This window comes from Molossus molossus, unplaced genomic scaffold (assembly GCF_014108415.1).
Source record: "Molossus molossus isolate mMolMol1 unplaced genomic scaffold, mMolMol1.p scaffold_m16_p_14, whole genome shotgun sequence".
Lineage (NCBI taxonomy): Eukaryota > Metazoa > Chordata > Mammalia > Chiroptera > Molossidae > Molossus > Molossus molossus.
In genome coordinates this window covers 27,921,565-27,937,234 of record NW_023425349.1, presented here as the reverse complement: position 1 = coordinate 27,937,234, position 15,670 = coordinate 27,921,565, and positions in this window count along the sequence as shown.

Sequence of the window (15,670 nt, the reverse complement as noted above, 5' to 3'; positions counted from 1 at the left end):
CTTGCTCTGTGTGGTGGGCCCCTCCATAGCTGATCATCCAAGGTAGTCAGAGGATAGTGGATAGTGGACACAGCCAGTCCTTGCAGCTGATCAGCCTGAGTAAAACCCTTTCAATGATGTGCCAATAGCAATCAAGACTCAATTACAGCACAAGGGTATAAAGTCCACATGAAGGGTGCACCTTGAGGGCCCAGCTGGGATATCAGGGAGGCTGTGCCACTGGACCTACAGGATGCCTACTACAGTAGGTCACCATAGGAAGCCCAGAAGACATAGCAACTCTACCTAATACATAGAAACAAACATAGGGAGGCAGACAAAATGAGACAAAGAAATATGTCCCAAATGAAAGAATAGAACAAAACTCCAGAAGAACTAAAGGAAACAAAGATAAGCAATCTAACAGATGCGGAGTTCAAAACACTGCTCATAGGGTTGCTCAATGAACTTAGTGAGAATTTCAAGGAACTTCATGAGAATGCCAAAGAACTTAATGAAGATCTCAAGAGCATGATAAAGGACCAGTCAGAAATGAAGGATGCACTAACTGAAATAAAGAATCATTTACAGGGAATCAATAATAGAGTAGGTGAAGTCAAGATGCAAACCATTGATTTGAAATATAAGGAAGCAAGAAACACCCAATCAGAACAGCAAAAAGAAAAAAAATATCCAAAAAAATGAGGATAGTATATGGAGCCTGTGGGACAATGTTAAGCATACCAACATTCGCATCATGGGGGTGCCAGAAGGAGCAGTGAGAGAGCAAGAAATTAAAAACCTATTTGAAAAAAATAAAGACAGAAAACTTCCCTAACTTGGTGAAGGAAACAGACCTGTAAGTCCAGGAAGCACAGAGAGTCCTAAACAAGATGAACCCAAAGAGGTCCATACTAAAACACATCATCATCAAAATGCAAAAGGATAGACAAAGAGAGAATCTTTTTTTTTTTTTGGTACGTGCCCCTAGCGGGAACCAAACCCAGGATTCTCTGGTCCGCAGGCTGACACTGCAACCGCTGAGCCAAACTGGCCAGGGTGACAAAGAGAGACTCTTAAAAGCAGTAAGAGAAAAGCAATTATTTACTTACAACAGAGCTCCCATAAAACTGTTAGCTGATTTTTCAAAAGAAACTTTGCAGGCCAGAAGGGCGTGGCAAGAAATATTTAAAGTGATGAAAAGCGAGGACCTACAACCAAGACTACTCTATCCTGCAAAGCTATTATTTTGAATCAATGGCCATAAAAAGAATTTCCCAGACAAAAAAAAGCTAAAGGAGTTCATCACCACCAAACCAGTATTATATGAAATGTTGACGGGTCTTCTTGAAAAAGAAGAAGAAGATTAAAAAATATGAACAATAAAATGGCAATAAATACATATCTATCAACAATTGAATCTACAAACAAAATGAGCAAGCAGAACAGAAATAGATTCATAGATACAGAGAACTTCTTGTTGGTTACCAGATGGGAGGGGGGTTGGGGAAATGAGTGAAAAAGATGGAGGGATTAAGAAATATAAATTGGTTGTTAGACTCACAAACCTCAAAGGGAAGTGGGGAGGTGTGGTGGGAAGAGAAAAACTAAAGAACTGTTATGCATATATGCATAACCAATAAACATTGACAATAGTGTAGGGAAGAGGGGGTGGGGGAGGAGGAGGGCAAGGGGGAAAAAGGAGGGACATCTGTTATACATTCAACAATAAAGATACATTGAAAAAGAAAAAAAAAAGTAGAGGACCTGAATAGACACTTCTCCAAACAGGACATACAAATGGCCAGGAGACATATGAAAAAATATTCAATATCTTTAATTATCAGAGAGATGCAAATTAAAATGATTATGAGATACATCTACTTCATACCTCCCAGAATGGCTGCCATCAATAAATTAAGAAACAACAGGTGCTGGTGAGGGTGTGGAGAAAAAGGGACTCCAGCACACTGCTGGTAGGAATGCAGACTGGTGCAGCCACTATGGAAAACAATATAGTGTTTCCTCAAAAAGTTAAAAATGGCCTGGCCAGTGTGGCTCAGTGGTTGAGTGTCGACCCATCCACTAAGAGGTCACCAGTTTGATTCCTGTCAGCCCACATGCCCAGGTTGTGGGCCCAATCCCCAGTGGGGGGCATGCATGAAGCGGCCAATCGATGTTTTCTCTCATCAATGTTTCTCTCTCTCTCATTCTCCCTTCTTGTCTCTCTCAAATCAATAAAGAAAAAAAACCTTTTTTTAAAAATTAAAAATGGAACTGCTATGTGACCCAGTGATCTCACTTCTTGGAATATACCCTAAGAAGCCTGGAACATCAATCAGGAAGAACATATGCTATGTTCACAGCAATACTCTTTAAAATTGTTAAGATCTGAAAACAACCCAAGTGTCCATCGGTAAATGAGTGGATACAAAAGTTGTGGTACATTTATACAATGCAATACTACGCAGGTGTAGGAAAGAAAGATCTCTTACTCTTTGAGATGACATGGAGGGACCTGGAGAGTATTATGCTGAATGAAATAAGCTAATCAGAGAAAGACAAGTACCACATGATCTCACTTATTTAGGGAACATCCTAAACAAAATAAGCTGTCAACCAAAATAGATACAGTCATAGAGGTAGGGAACAGACTAATTAAACACAGAGGGATGGGGGTGGGAGGGGTGGGAAGAGATAAACCAAAGAACTCATGTGCATATATGCACAACCAATGGACACAGACATTAGGTTGGGGAAAGCAGGAGGGGGGTGGGAGTGGAGAGGAGGGGGTCAATGGGGAAAAAGTGGAGGGGCATCTGTAATACTTTCAACAATAAATACACACACACAAACACACACACACATACATACATGCAAATGAATACCTATATAAATACAGATATTTGTAAATAGAGGAAGGACTGGAAGCTAAAATCACATAGAATTTGTACCTACTGAATGACAATGCCTAAGAAAAGACTTTGGTAAACAAAACCATGTATTGTTCTCAGAAAACTTAAGATAAAAAATCTTTGACTACTTGAACACATGGTTATTTGATAGATGGTGATGTCATTTGACAATTACAGTCAAGATTTTTATGGTCAGAGTGAGCATATGAGTTAAATAAGCTCTTTTATAGACTGACGTTTTAACAAGGTATATTCTTATTTGGAATGGCTTATGTAACATGAGCAGTAGTATAATACTTAACTAGTAGTAACAAATTAATAAAAGCAGTGAGCCCTGGCCAGTTTGGTTCAGCGGTTAGAGCGTCGGCCTGCGGTCCGGAGAGACCCGGGTTCGGTTCCCACTAAGGGCATGTACTTCGGTTGCAGTTTGTCCCCGGTCCTGGTTGGTCGTGCGGGTGGCAGCCACTCGATGTGTCCCTTCACGTCGATGTTTCTCTCTCTCTCCCTTCCTCTCTCTCCCTCCCACTCTATCTGTACAAAAAATGGAAAAATATCCTCGGGTGAGAATAAAAAAAATAAATAAATAAAATAAAAAAATAAAAGCAGTGAGATAACAGGATATTAGACAATTATTTGAGAACATGTTAATATCTGCATCCCATTAGATTATGATCTTCGAATGCCAGGGAATTCTTGTTAACCACTACATCTTCAGAACCAGCAATGGCCTTATAAGTAGTAGGTGCTCTATAATATTTGTCAAATAGCTGAGTGAGCACGATAGGTGTATCAGGAAAAAAGTAGACTGGTCTGTGGTAACAGTTCTCAAATCTCAGTGGCTTAAAACAAAACTTTCATCTATTATTCAAGATGAGTGTACTGCTGGTTTGGGTAACTCTCACAAACAGCTGTCATCATGCAGTAATTCAGCAATCCAGGTTGTTTAGGAATTTGACCCATCACCCCTAATATGAGATCTTCTCCCTAGTTAACATAGTGGGGGAAATGAGAAACGGAGAACTGCCCGGGGGCTCTTCATTGTCTTAACCCAGAGGAACACATGTTATTTCAGCTGACATTTAATTGGTCAGAACTAGTCATATGTTTCCCCTTAACTTCAAGGGAGATTGGGGAAAACGGGCAAGGAACTTGAATAGTTGGTTAGCATCACTGTCTCTTTCTCCATACTCATTCAATAATAGTTATCGAATGAATGAATAAATAAGTGAAGATAATGAAAATGGAATAACTGAAGCATAATATATCATTTAGTCCAGTGACTGGCATTTGACATGACCAAGCAAATGCCTAATACCTTCAGCCATTTTATTTAATGACTGTAAGTACAGGTTGTTTCCTATTAAGACTGGTTTCTAGGTTATGTGATCTTACATTCTTCTAGGAGCTAAAATTTTAATTCCTTTTTACTTTGTAAGTACATAATAATACTGACATCTTTCATGAATAGATAGCTGTCTTTAAAGAATCACTCTGCATGAATCATCTGCTTTAATGATGTTCACTTTCATCCTTCTTTATTCAAAGTCCATTATGAAATGTAATAACACAGGAACAAAACAGCACATGAGTTTCTTTGATGACCATATTTATAAGAGAAATTCTACTCTGTAATTTCATTCTTGGGTTTCAGATCAGTTTAAAGGGAGACTTTGATCCTTGGCTTCTTACAGTCTTTGAATATAAACTAATTTGCATGTTTAGACAGAAATTACCTCAAACATTTCTTTAATAATAAAATTTTTGTAATAAAATCAAGCATGATTCTGAAAGGGATATAGAAGAAGTATTATAGAGAAGGTCAGGGAGCTGGTAAGATATTTACATGTTGTAAAATGAAAGAAATGTTAATTGAGCTGCTAGAAGCAAAGTGAAATCAGACATATATTCATTAAAAGAAAATTTAAGCTTGTTTTTTTTTGTCTTTTTTTTAAGTTTTCTTTTCTCCTAGTATATTAGAAAAGGTAAATCCAGTATTTTACTTCCATATCTGGGGCCCCTGAAATTTGTAATTCTCTTAAGGGTAATAATGTTTTATTTTATACCAAATAAAAACCATTTGATATATCCCTTTCCCCTAAAATGATATAAGCTAACTGACTAAAATTACTTGCTCTCGAATGTAGTCAGTTTAGTGATATTGGTTGTCTTAAACAAAGTCATATGGTAAACCATGCTGATTGAATTCCAAGTCCTGGCTCAGTGACTTATAACCTAAGTACCTTGGGATAATTAATTTTTCTGATTTTCCGTTTCCTCATCTATAAAACAGGGATCCTAACAATCAAACATCACAATTTTGGGGATTAATGACATAGCTTATGTAAAGGTTCACATACATGTCTGTCAGCTTGAGCTATTACAATAAAAATACCGTGGACCAAGTGGCTTAAACAACAGACATTCCTTTTCATAGTCCAGACCTTATGTAAACCTAATTACCTCCCAGGACTCTACCTCCAGATATCATCATGTTGGGGATTAAGGTTTCAACGTGTAAATTTGGGGGGGATACAAATATTCAGTCCATAACAATATTCTAAGTGCTGGCCTCATCAGCAACTTTTAGTTGGAAAAATTAAAATTGTAGCTAATCATTATAAACTAAAATATTAAAGAGTTCAAAGGGATATAAATACAACTACTATATGATCCAGTAGTTATGAAAGTAGTTTTCTAGTCCCATGGGAAAAGTGATAACTCAAATGGACAGACCCAAAAAGTCAGTTATGATTTTCTTCAAATTAAAAGAACACAATGAAACCAGAAAATTCAAGAAGGCAGGACATACAATAGAGTGTAACTTTCCCGTCTTCCAGAAAGAAAACAAAAACTAAATAAAACAAGTGTGAAATTAGAGAAACTGGCGTGAAGGCCAATGTCTTCCAGATTTGCAGTTTCCACATGCAGTAGCATATTTGATGTTTGTCATACTTGTTACACAATATTACTAAAATAAACTCAACTTCCTAATATAACATTTTGAGTTGTTTGTTGAGTTTTTAAGATATGCTTAAGCATATTGTGTGCAAATATATGTTATGTGAAAACCCCTGAAACAAATAACCAATAGGGATAGTCTTACACTCAGTAGGTACTGAAGAGGCATTTGTTTCTCAAAGATTTGCTTAATGACTTATGGTGCTGCAGCTAATAAATATAATTTATTTAATTACATACAAAGAAAGAATATGGGAACTTCCGCTCAAGATGGCTGCGTAGGTAAACGTGGTATCGGGTCCTCCCACAACCACGCCAAAATGACAACTAAACTACAGAACAACCATCATTCAAAGTCACCTGAAATCGAACTGAGTGGAAGTCCTACAACTACGGAATTAAAGCAGCAGCCACATCCAGACTGGTAGGAGGGCGGAGGGGACGGGCTGGGCCCACACCCACGTGTGGCGGATAAAAATCAGGAGGACACCATGGCAGGGAAGGTCCTTCCTGAGGACTGAGGGGTCCCCGTCCCACACCAGGCGCCCCGCTCAGGGTTCCAGTGCCAGGAAGAGAATCCCCATCACTTCTGGCTAGAAAAACCAGCAGGAACTGAGGCTCAGGGAGGCTGAAGTGCTGGAGCCCCAGGCAGCTCCTTAAAGGGCCCGTGCACGGACTTACCCAGTCTCGCACCCTCCAGGCTCCAGCATGCGTGAGGCAACTTGAAAGGCACCAGAGACATATGACGAAGAACTGAGCTGTTTGGCACTGGAGCGAAGGCTAGAGAGGCAGCTTTCTCCTGAAGAAACATGCTGTCGGAGGCATTTGTTCCTTTGGTGAGCCCTTCCCTGGGTCGGCAGACAGCCACCATATCTGGGACCCCAGCAACCTGGCTCACACTGGTAGCCCGGCCCTGGTGACTCCTTGAGGCCCCGCCCCACCCAATTTTCAGGCCCACCCAAGCTGTTGCCACTTGCTTAACCATAGGATTAGCCTGTCTTGGATCCTGCTTCAGGTTTTCTTAAATTCTTTCAAACAAGCAGCATCTGGTCTCAGCTAGCCCCATACCTCTCGTTAAGTAATACATAGAAACAAACACAGGGAGGCAGCCAAAATGAGGAGACAAAGAAACAGGTCCCAAATGAAAAAACAAAATAAAACTCCAGGAAAAGAACTAAGTGAAATGGCGATAAGCAACCTAAGAGATGCTGAGTTCAAAATACCTCTTATAAGGATGCTCAAAGAACTTAGTGAGAATCTCAGCAAACTTAGTGAGGGCCTCAAGAGCATAAAAAAGAACCAGTCAGAAATGAAGGAGGCACTAAGTGAAATAAAGAATAATTTACACAGATTCAATAGTAGAGTAGGTAAAGCCAAGAAGCAAACCATCAATTTGGAATATAAGGAAGCAGAAAACACTCAATCAGAATAGCAAAAAAAAAAAAAGAATCCCAAAAAATGAGGATAGTGTAAGGAGCCTCTGGGACAACTTTAAGCAAGCCAACATTAGCATCTTGGGGATGCCAGAAGGAGAAGAGAGATAACAAGAAATTGAAAACCTGTTTGAAACAATAATGGCAGAAAACATTCCTAACTTAGTGAAGGAAACGAACATACAAGTCCAGGAAGCACAGAGAGTCCCAAACAAGATGAACCCTAAGAGGCCCACACCAAGACACATCATCATCAAAATGCAAAAGGTTCAAGACAAAGAGAGAATCTGAAAAGCAGCAAGAGAAAAGCAGTTAGTTACCTACAAGGGAGTTCCCATAAGACTGTCAGCTAATTTCTCAAAGGAAACTCTGCAGGCCAGAAGGGAGTGGCAAGAAATATTCAGAGTGATGAAAAGCAAGAACCTACAACCAAGATTACTCTATCCTGCAAAGATGTCATTTAGAATGGATGGACATATAAAGAGTCTCCCAGACAAGGAAAAGTTAAAGGTGTTCATCACCACCTAACTATTATTATATGAAATGTTGAAGGGTCTTCTTGAAGAAAAATAAGATCAAAAATATGAACAACAAAATGGCAATGAATACACATCTATTGACAATTGAATCTACAAACAAAATGAACTAGCAGATCAGAAACATTCTCATAGATACAGAGAACGTTTTGTTGGTTGTCAGATGGGAGGGGGTTGGGGAAATGGGTGAAAAAGGTGAAAGGATTAAGAAGTACAAATTAGTTGTTAGACTGACAAACCTAAAGGGAAGGGGGTTGGGGGATGAGAATAAAGAAACCAAAGAACTTATATGTACATATGCCTAACCAATGGACACAGACAACAGTGTGGGGAAAGGCAGGAGGAAGGCGGGAGTGGGGAAGACTGGATCAATAGGGGGAAAATGAGGAACATCTGTAATACATTCAACAATAAAGATAAGTAAAAAAAAAAAAAAAAGAAAGACAGAATATGGGACATAATCTAGTTGAAAATCAAGCTGTTTTCAGGTCCAGGCTCCCTCTGAAGGCACTAGGGAAGGACCTGTCCAGGGCTCTCTGATAACTTCTGGTGATGATAGGTGCTCCTTAGCATGTAGATTTTTTTCTCCAGTGTCTTTTTACTTTATCTTCTCTTTTTGTGTGCCTAGCTCCTTACATGACTTGTGTGTGTGTGTGTGTATAGACACCAATCATATTAGTTTAGGGGCCTAGCCTATCCCACACATCTTAACTTTAATTACATGGGTAACAACCATATGTCCAAATAAAGTTACATTCTGAGGTGCTGAGGGTTTCAACACATGCTTTTTTAAGAGACACAATTCAACCCATAATGATGGGTTTATCATAAGAGGGTTAAAATTACAGGCAACAGTTTAGAGCTGGAAACATTTTTATCAGTCATATAACAAAGTTCTCTTATTTTCCCCATGAGAAAACTAAGTTCAGTGTGATGAGGAAACTTGCCTGAAGTCATTTGCTAATCTCAGAATTAATATATCCCTAATGTAGGGCCTTTTCTACCACAGCACACTATACTAACTTTTGAGTTATGTGTAAGTCCTGCATAGGATCCCATTAGGGAATCCTACCAGGATTGTTGTTCAGCTGAAAGTAACAAACTCAATACTACCAACCATGACATAGCACAAAACAAAATGGGGCTGAAAGAAATAAAACTCATACATTTCTTCCTGTATTATGCTTTATATCCTTCACAATGTGGAACATGGTCAGGAAGAAGCATTAATTATAAGACAGAAGAGAAAGAAATGGATGTTGTTAGATAGCCAAAGAAATTGCTCTTTCTTCCTTACTTTCTGGGTCTCTCATTTTTCCTCCCTCCCTCCCTCCCTTTTTTGCTTTACTGCATAAATCCAGGGCCACAAGAAGCTACCGGATGACCTAACCAGCTTTGTAAGTACTATCATTACCATAGCGAGTAAGTGCCACTTGACCTCCCAACATCTTGCTCTTCACCTGCAATCTATCCCATGTCACGAGGAGTTAGAGGTAGTAATTATGATGCCATTCAACACCACAGGTTACTAATACCTGCCCCCTCCAACCCAGGGAAATGAATATTTTCAGAGTTTGCTTTCTGTTTTCTGGAGTGACTCCTGGCACCAAAAATAGCACAAAATTTTTAGAGCAGTTATTAATAAGGGGACAATTTAACTGGTGTGGGCAGGTTAAGGTAAATAAAAAAAACAATGAAGAACTACTCTGATGATAGCAATAAAATAGAGAACCATCATCACTTTGGCTTAAATGGGTAAAGGGAGGATGCAGTTACTGGAGCCCAGAGGGAGTTACTGTAGCACAGGGAACAACAGGACATCGAGATTTTGGTTGAGGGACTCAGTCAACACTGATAGAGAGGAGGCATAGCATCAGATCTCACTCTTCATCTGACCTCTGATCTCCTGCTGGAGTCTCCCATTGGCTGAACTCAGTTGGAAGCCACAGGCAAGAGCTCGACCGACAGAGTACGCATGGATCATCCTTCCAGGGAACAGAGAATAGGAGAGAATGAATAAATGTCCTTTGAAGGGGCAACTGAAAAATATCCATCACACAACTGAAGAAAGCAAGAGTGTTCAATCAGTAGGGATGATGCTGAAGAAAGAAGTCTTCTTAGATATGGAGCAATGTAGTATATGTCATATTTATAAGTTACAAAATCAGTGACAAAACAGCATTCTATAGTTGAAGTAAACATAGATAAATGGGCCGAGAGAACTGGGAAAAACAGTAATCTTGGGATGGGAGGACCAACACTCCTAGAGAAGACATCCCCAAAGGGGAAACCAAGAGAAAGAAAGTGAAACTGGTAAGACTGCCTGTGTTTAGATACATAGAGCATTGATTTTCATTCTATGTAGAGAGATTTGGGATGAATTAGAGAAAAGCACCTTAAAATACAAATAGGAAAATAAATATCTTTCTAGTTGAAGTCTATCTCTTGAGATCCTAAATTGTTCACTCACAGAAAGAGAGAGAACAAATAAAATTACTTTCAGAAAAGGCAGAGGATTATCAAGAATTCTCCTAAAAATACTTGATTCACTCTTCAAGGTTGAAATAGAACATTTGGAGAAGAAAGCCTATCATGGATTAATTACAAAGAGATTCCTTTTCTTTTTTTTTTTTAACTTTAAATAACTAAACTTTTTACTTTTTAATTACAGTTGACATACAATATTATATTAGTTTCAGGTGTACAACCCATTGATTAGATATTATATACCTTACTGTGTGATCACCCCAAAAAATCTACCAGCCATTTGACACCACAGCGATGCCTAAGGAATTAGGAAGAGTTTGGTTTGGTGAAGTCCTAAATTTACCTCAAGTTTTGCATATCATCTGAGCAGGCCTCTTGAACTACAACCTGCTGGGAATGACGTGCTCTATCCAGGTAACTAGATCTGTGGTTTGCATTAGCCCCTGCCTTTCCATAATGAATGGGTTGAAGGTCCATGTAAGGAAAGAAAACAGAAACAAAAGGCTTACTGTTTATCTTTGGGAGCAGGAAAAAGATCTACTTGGAAGACTGCATTTCACTATTCAAGCTGACTTGGAAATTTCAGAACAGTAGAGGGTCCTACGGGTGGTGGCAGCCCAGGGGAGCCTCGTGAAGAAAGAGACTGAGCCTGAGACTGAGCCTGAGCCTGCGTCTGCGACAGGGGTGCACGGGAGAGCATCGGGCGTTGAGCAGGAACACCTGCTTCTGCTCACGTTTTCTCTTTTTGAATATGTTCTGAAAGTCACTTAAATATTTCTCCAGGATCAATCCTATTCCCTGAAGCCATTTAATAAAAAAATGTTTCTCTCCTGTTTGGAAGCTTGCTAATTCTTAGATTAAGAAGAGGTTTTTATTCCACTGTATGCATTTCATATTTTAAAACTAAGTTTATAAAATACTTGCTCCTATTTATTTTTCTAGTACAGTTTGCACCTCCATTCTCCCATCGATTTCCAGAAGACCAGTTATATGTGAGTCACCTCATTATTTTCCTTCCTATTGGTGTTAAGCCCTAAGAGCTGCCTTTTTTTTTTTTTTGGCATGGAAGCTTCACACTTCATTTACTAACTACACATTAAAAAGAAGTTTTCAATGATCTCACTTATATACGGAATATAATGAACATAACAGTCTGAGGAATACAGTAGACCCAGACACATGGAAGTAGGGCACAGACTGACATCCCTCAGAAGAGGGGATGGGGGGTGGGGGGGTGGGAAGAGATAAACCACAGAACTTATATGCATGTATGCATGACCAATGGACATGGACAACTAAGCCGGGGACAGGGTGGAGGGGGTGGGGTGGGGGGTGCCAATGGGGTAAAAAGGTAAAATATCTGTAACAAAAAAATAAATAAAAATTCATAAAAAAAAAAAAAAAGAAGTTTTCATTTTCTACTGCTGAATGTAGACCAACACAAATTTTCCATTAGGGGTGAGAATCTTTTCCTTAATACCCAGTATATCTATAAAGCTTTCTACAGAGGTTTTTTATTTTGAATATAATGAAAGTTTTCTTCTTCCTGTTTATTTTCAAAATCAGGCAGGTTTATCTCCTTGTTTATTTAGTATAATGCTCATCCAGCTCCAAAAATAAACAGGTGCTGAAAAGAATGTTTCTTCTGCACTTCATATTCTCTCTTCATATTCATAGATAATGTATTTATTGGCGTGACATCGGTTAATACAACCATGCAAGTTTACAAGTTTTGGGTGTAAAATTCTGTAACATATCATCTGCATACGGCCTCATGTGCCCACCACCCAAAGTCAAGTCTCTTTCTGTACCATTTATCCCCCCTTTTACCCTCTTCCACCTCCCCTCACCCCACTTTCCCTCAGGTAATCCCCATGCTGCTGTGTGTGTCTGTTTGTTTTGTTGTTGTTGTTATTGTTGTTTTGCTTTTGCTTAATCCTTTTACATTTTTTCACTCTGGCTTCCAATCCCCCTCCCCTCTGACAGCTGTCAGTCTGTTCCAGTTACCTATGAGTTTCTCTATTTTGTTTTAGTTTATTTTGTTCATTAGATTCCACATACAAGTGAAATTATATAGTATTTGACTTTCTCTGACTGGCTTATTTCACTTAGCATAATACTCCTTAGGTCCATCCATGCTGTCCCAAAAGGTAAGATGTCTTTCTTTTTATGGCTGAGTAGTATTCTATTGTGTAAATGTACTATAGCCTTTCCATCCACTCATCTACTGATAAGCACTATATATCTATCTATCTATCTATCTATCTATCTATCTATCTATCTATCTATATATATAATCTTATTATGTGTAAGGTATTAAGGATACAGTAATAAAAGAAATGGACACATCCCCTATCCACAAAAAACTTGTAAACTTTATCTTATTAAATCATTCTGTTGTCTTTTCTTGCTTGCTTCTCTCTCTGTGAAAAGAATATATGAGGACAGGGGTGAGGGGCTTATGTGATATCCTAAGGAAGGGAATAACTGGATCTTAGAGATCTATGTAATCAGGTCTTCTGAAAAAAGTTCCCTTTATTTTTTCCGCCTGATTGCTGCTTGTGCCACCTGCATTTACCTCTGGAGATTTTGGTGAGAAAAACTCAGCGCATGGAATCTCTTGGCTCGATCGAAGGCTAGGGACTGTCCTTAGCATCCTAACCTCGCCTCTGCTCCAGCTGTGGCAGGCCTTGCAGTCTGGCCACGTCTGCCGCGCGGCCCCGGTGCTGGCAGTCCGCCACAGTCCGCCACAGTCCGCCACAGTCCGCCACCGGTCCGCCACGGGCTCCTCTGCGAGGCCGCGGCTCGCCTGGCCGGCTGCACGGCAGGCACCTGGCGCTCCCATCAGCGCTCTGGCCTCAGGAGTAAGTGAACAGGCTAGAGGCTGAAAGGTGATGTCTTCACAGGATATTAGACTCCCTGAGCTCTCAGTGAAACCCAAGAAAAGTGTAGCCCCCTTTCCTTTTAAAGAAAAAGTTTTTTTCTTGCCCTGGCCTGTTTGTCTCAGCGGTTAGAGCATCGGCCGGTGGACCAGAGAGACCTGGGTTCGGTTCCCGCTCAGGGCACGTACCTCGGTCGCGGTTTGTCCCCGGCCCTGGTTGGGGTTGTGTGGGTGGCAGCCAGTCAATGTGTCTCTCTCACATTGATGTTTCTCTCTCTCTCTTCCTCCCTCTCTTCCTCCCGCTCTATCTGAAGATAAATGCAAAAATGTCCTCGGGTGAGGATTAAAAAAATTTTTTTTTCTTTATTATTGATTTTAGAGAGAGAGGAAGAAGGAGAGAGAAAGATAGAAACATCAATGAGAGAGAACATCAATTGGCTGCCTCCTGCGTGCCCCCCACTGGGGATTGGGCCTACAACCTGGGCATGTGCCCTGACTGGGAATTGAACCAGTGACCTCTTGGTGCATGGGTCGACGCTCAACCACTGAGCCAAACCAGCCAGGCAACAGTCCCTTTTCTTGGCTGAAGGGATGAGTAAGATACACAGCATGAATATTTCCCATTCTGATCCACAGTTATTTTTCCTTTCCAGATTCCTCTGGGGTGATCATTGGGCCAACTGTCCCCCTTACTCAAAGTATTTGTTTCTCACTCATGTAAAATTTTGAGTCTTGCCCTGGCCGGTTTGGCTCAGTGGTTAGAGCATCGACCTGCGGTCCAGAGAGACCCAGGTTCGGTTCCTGCTAGGGGAATGTACCTCAGTTGCAGTTCGTCCCCAGCCCTAGTTGGGTCTTGTGGGAGGCAGCCCCTCAATGTGTCCCTTTCACATCAATGTTTCTCTCTCTCTCTTTCTCTTTCCCTCCCACTCTATCTGAACAAAAAATGGGAAAATGTCCTTGGGTGAGGATAAAAAAAAATTTTTTTTTGAGTCTTGCTCTTGGCATGCGTCTTAGTATTTTTCTATTGCTAAATGATGCTATTGATACAAACTTAGCAGCTTCAAATAACACATTTGCTCTTTCCTAGGGTCAGGAATTTAGGCACAGAATGCCTGAATCCTCAGAAAGGCTATAACCAAGATGTCAGCTGAGACTTCGGTCTCGTTTTAGGGTTGACTGGTTCACTCAGGTTGTTGGTATAATCCAGCTCATTACAACCACAAGACTGAGGGGCTGGGTCTCCAGCTGCCATCGGCCACCACAGTTTCTTTCCTTGCGGAGTTTCCCAACGTTGCCAATTGCTTCCACAAAGCCAAGAAGGGACAGAGAGATCAACGCATTGGACGCTACAACCCTGTGTAATATAACTGTATATTCACTTATAGATTATCATATCCACTCCATTGCTTTCTGCATATTCTGTTTTCTAGAGGCAAGTCAAAGATCATGCTCACACTCTGCGAGAGAGAATCACACAGGGCAGAACAGCAGCAGGTGGGGATCATGGACACACATTTAATAAATGTTACAATATTTAATATAATCATAATCTCTATATTGTGTGTTTTCAAATAAAAATATATTGCTAGAAGTCCAGGCACTTATTCACTGTTTTACTGAATTAAAACTAGCCAATTCTCTCTTGACTAACTAGAGAAAAGGGCCTCATAATTGCAGGTTAAAGAGTAATATTTTTAGCCCAGCCGGTGTGGCTCAGTGGTTGAGAGTCGACCCATGCACTACGAGGATGCCGGTTCGATTCCCGGTCAGGGCACATGCCCAGGTTGTGGGCCAAATCCCCAGTGAGGGGCATGCTGGAGGTGGTCAATCAATGTTCTCTCTCATCGATGTTTCCATCTCTCTCTACCTCTCCCTTCTTCTCTCTCTCTAAAATCAATAAAGAAAAAAAAGAGTTATATTTTTAAACAAAATATTTTATTCCTTTTCTTTAGTGTCATTTCTTGCTAGTCAGATAATTTTTTATCATATGTTTATTTGAAACTTATGAAAAAATGTTGGTACTATATCTCACTCCATTGCATCTCGTTGAGGCTGTGTGAATAGCTCAAGTCAATAGAACGTGGACAGAACGATACATGCCACTTACAGACCTCTGAGAACGATAATCTTCCACGTGTTCAATCCACTCTCTTTTCTTCTGTAGATGGTGGCACCAGCAGATCCACAGGGGTGGGTCCTAAGAACAGCCTTGAATAAAGCGCTCTTACTCTCCAGTGCCTTACACGCCACCTGCCGCACTGCGGAAGCCACGGAACGCCTTTGTGTGACGGTCACTGAGGTTTGTGTATTGTTTGTTAAAATAGTCAGCCTACCCCGACAAACATAAATAAAAATGATTATTTCTTAAAGATGTGAAGGAAAGATAACCTACGAGTATTTCAGATAATAAGGAATTTTAATTAATGTCATGGGTGAAATATTTCTAGGTAGGAAATTGTTACAGACCCTGCAATATTTTAA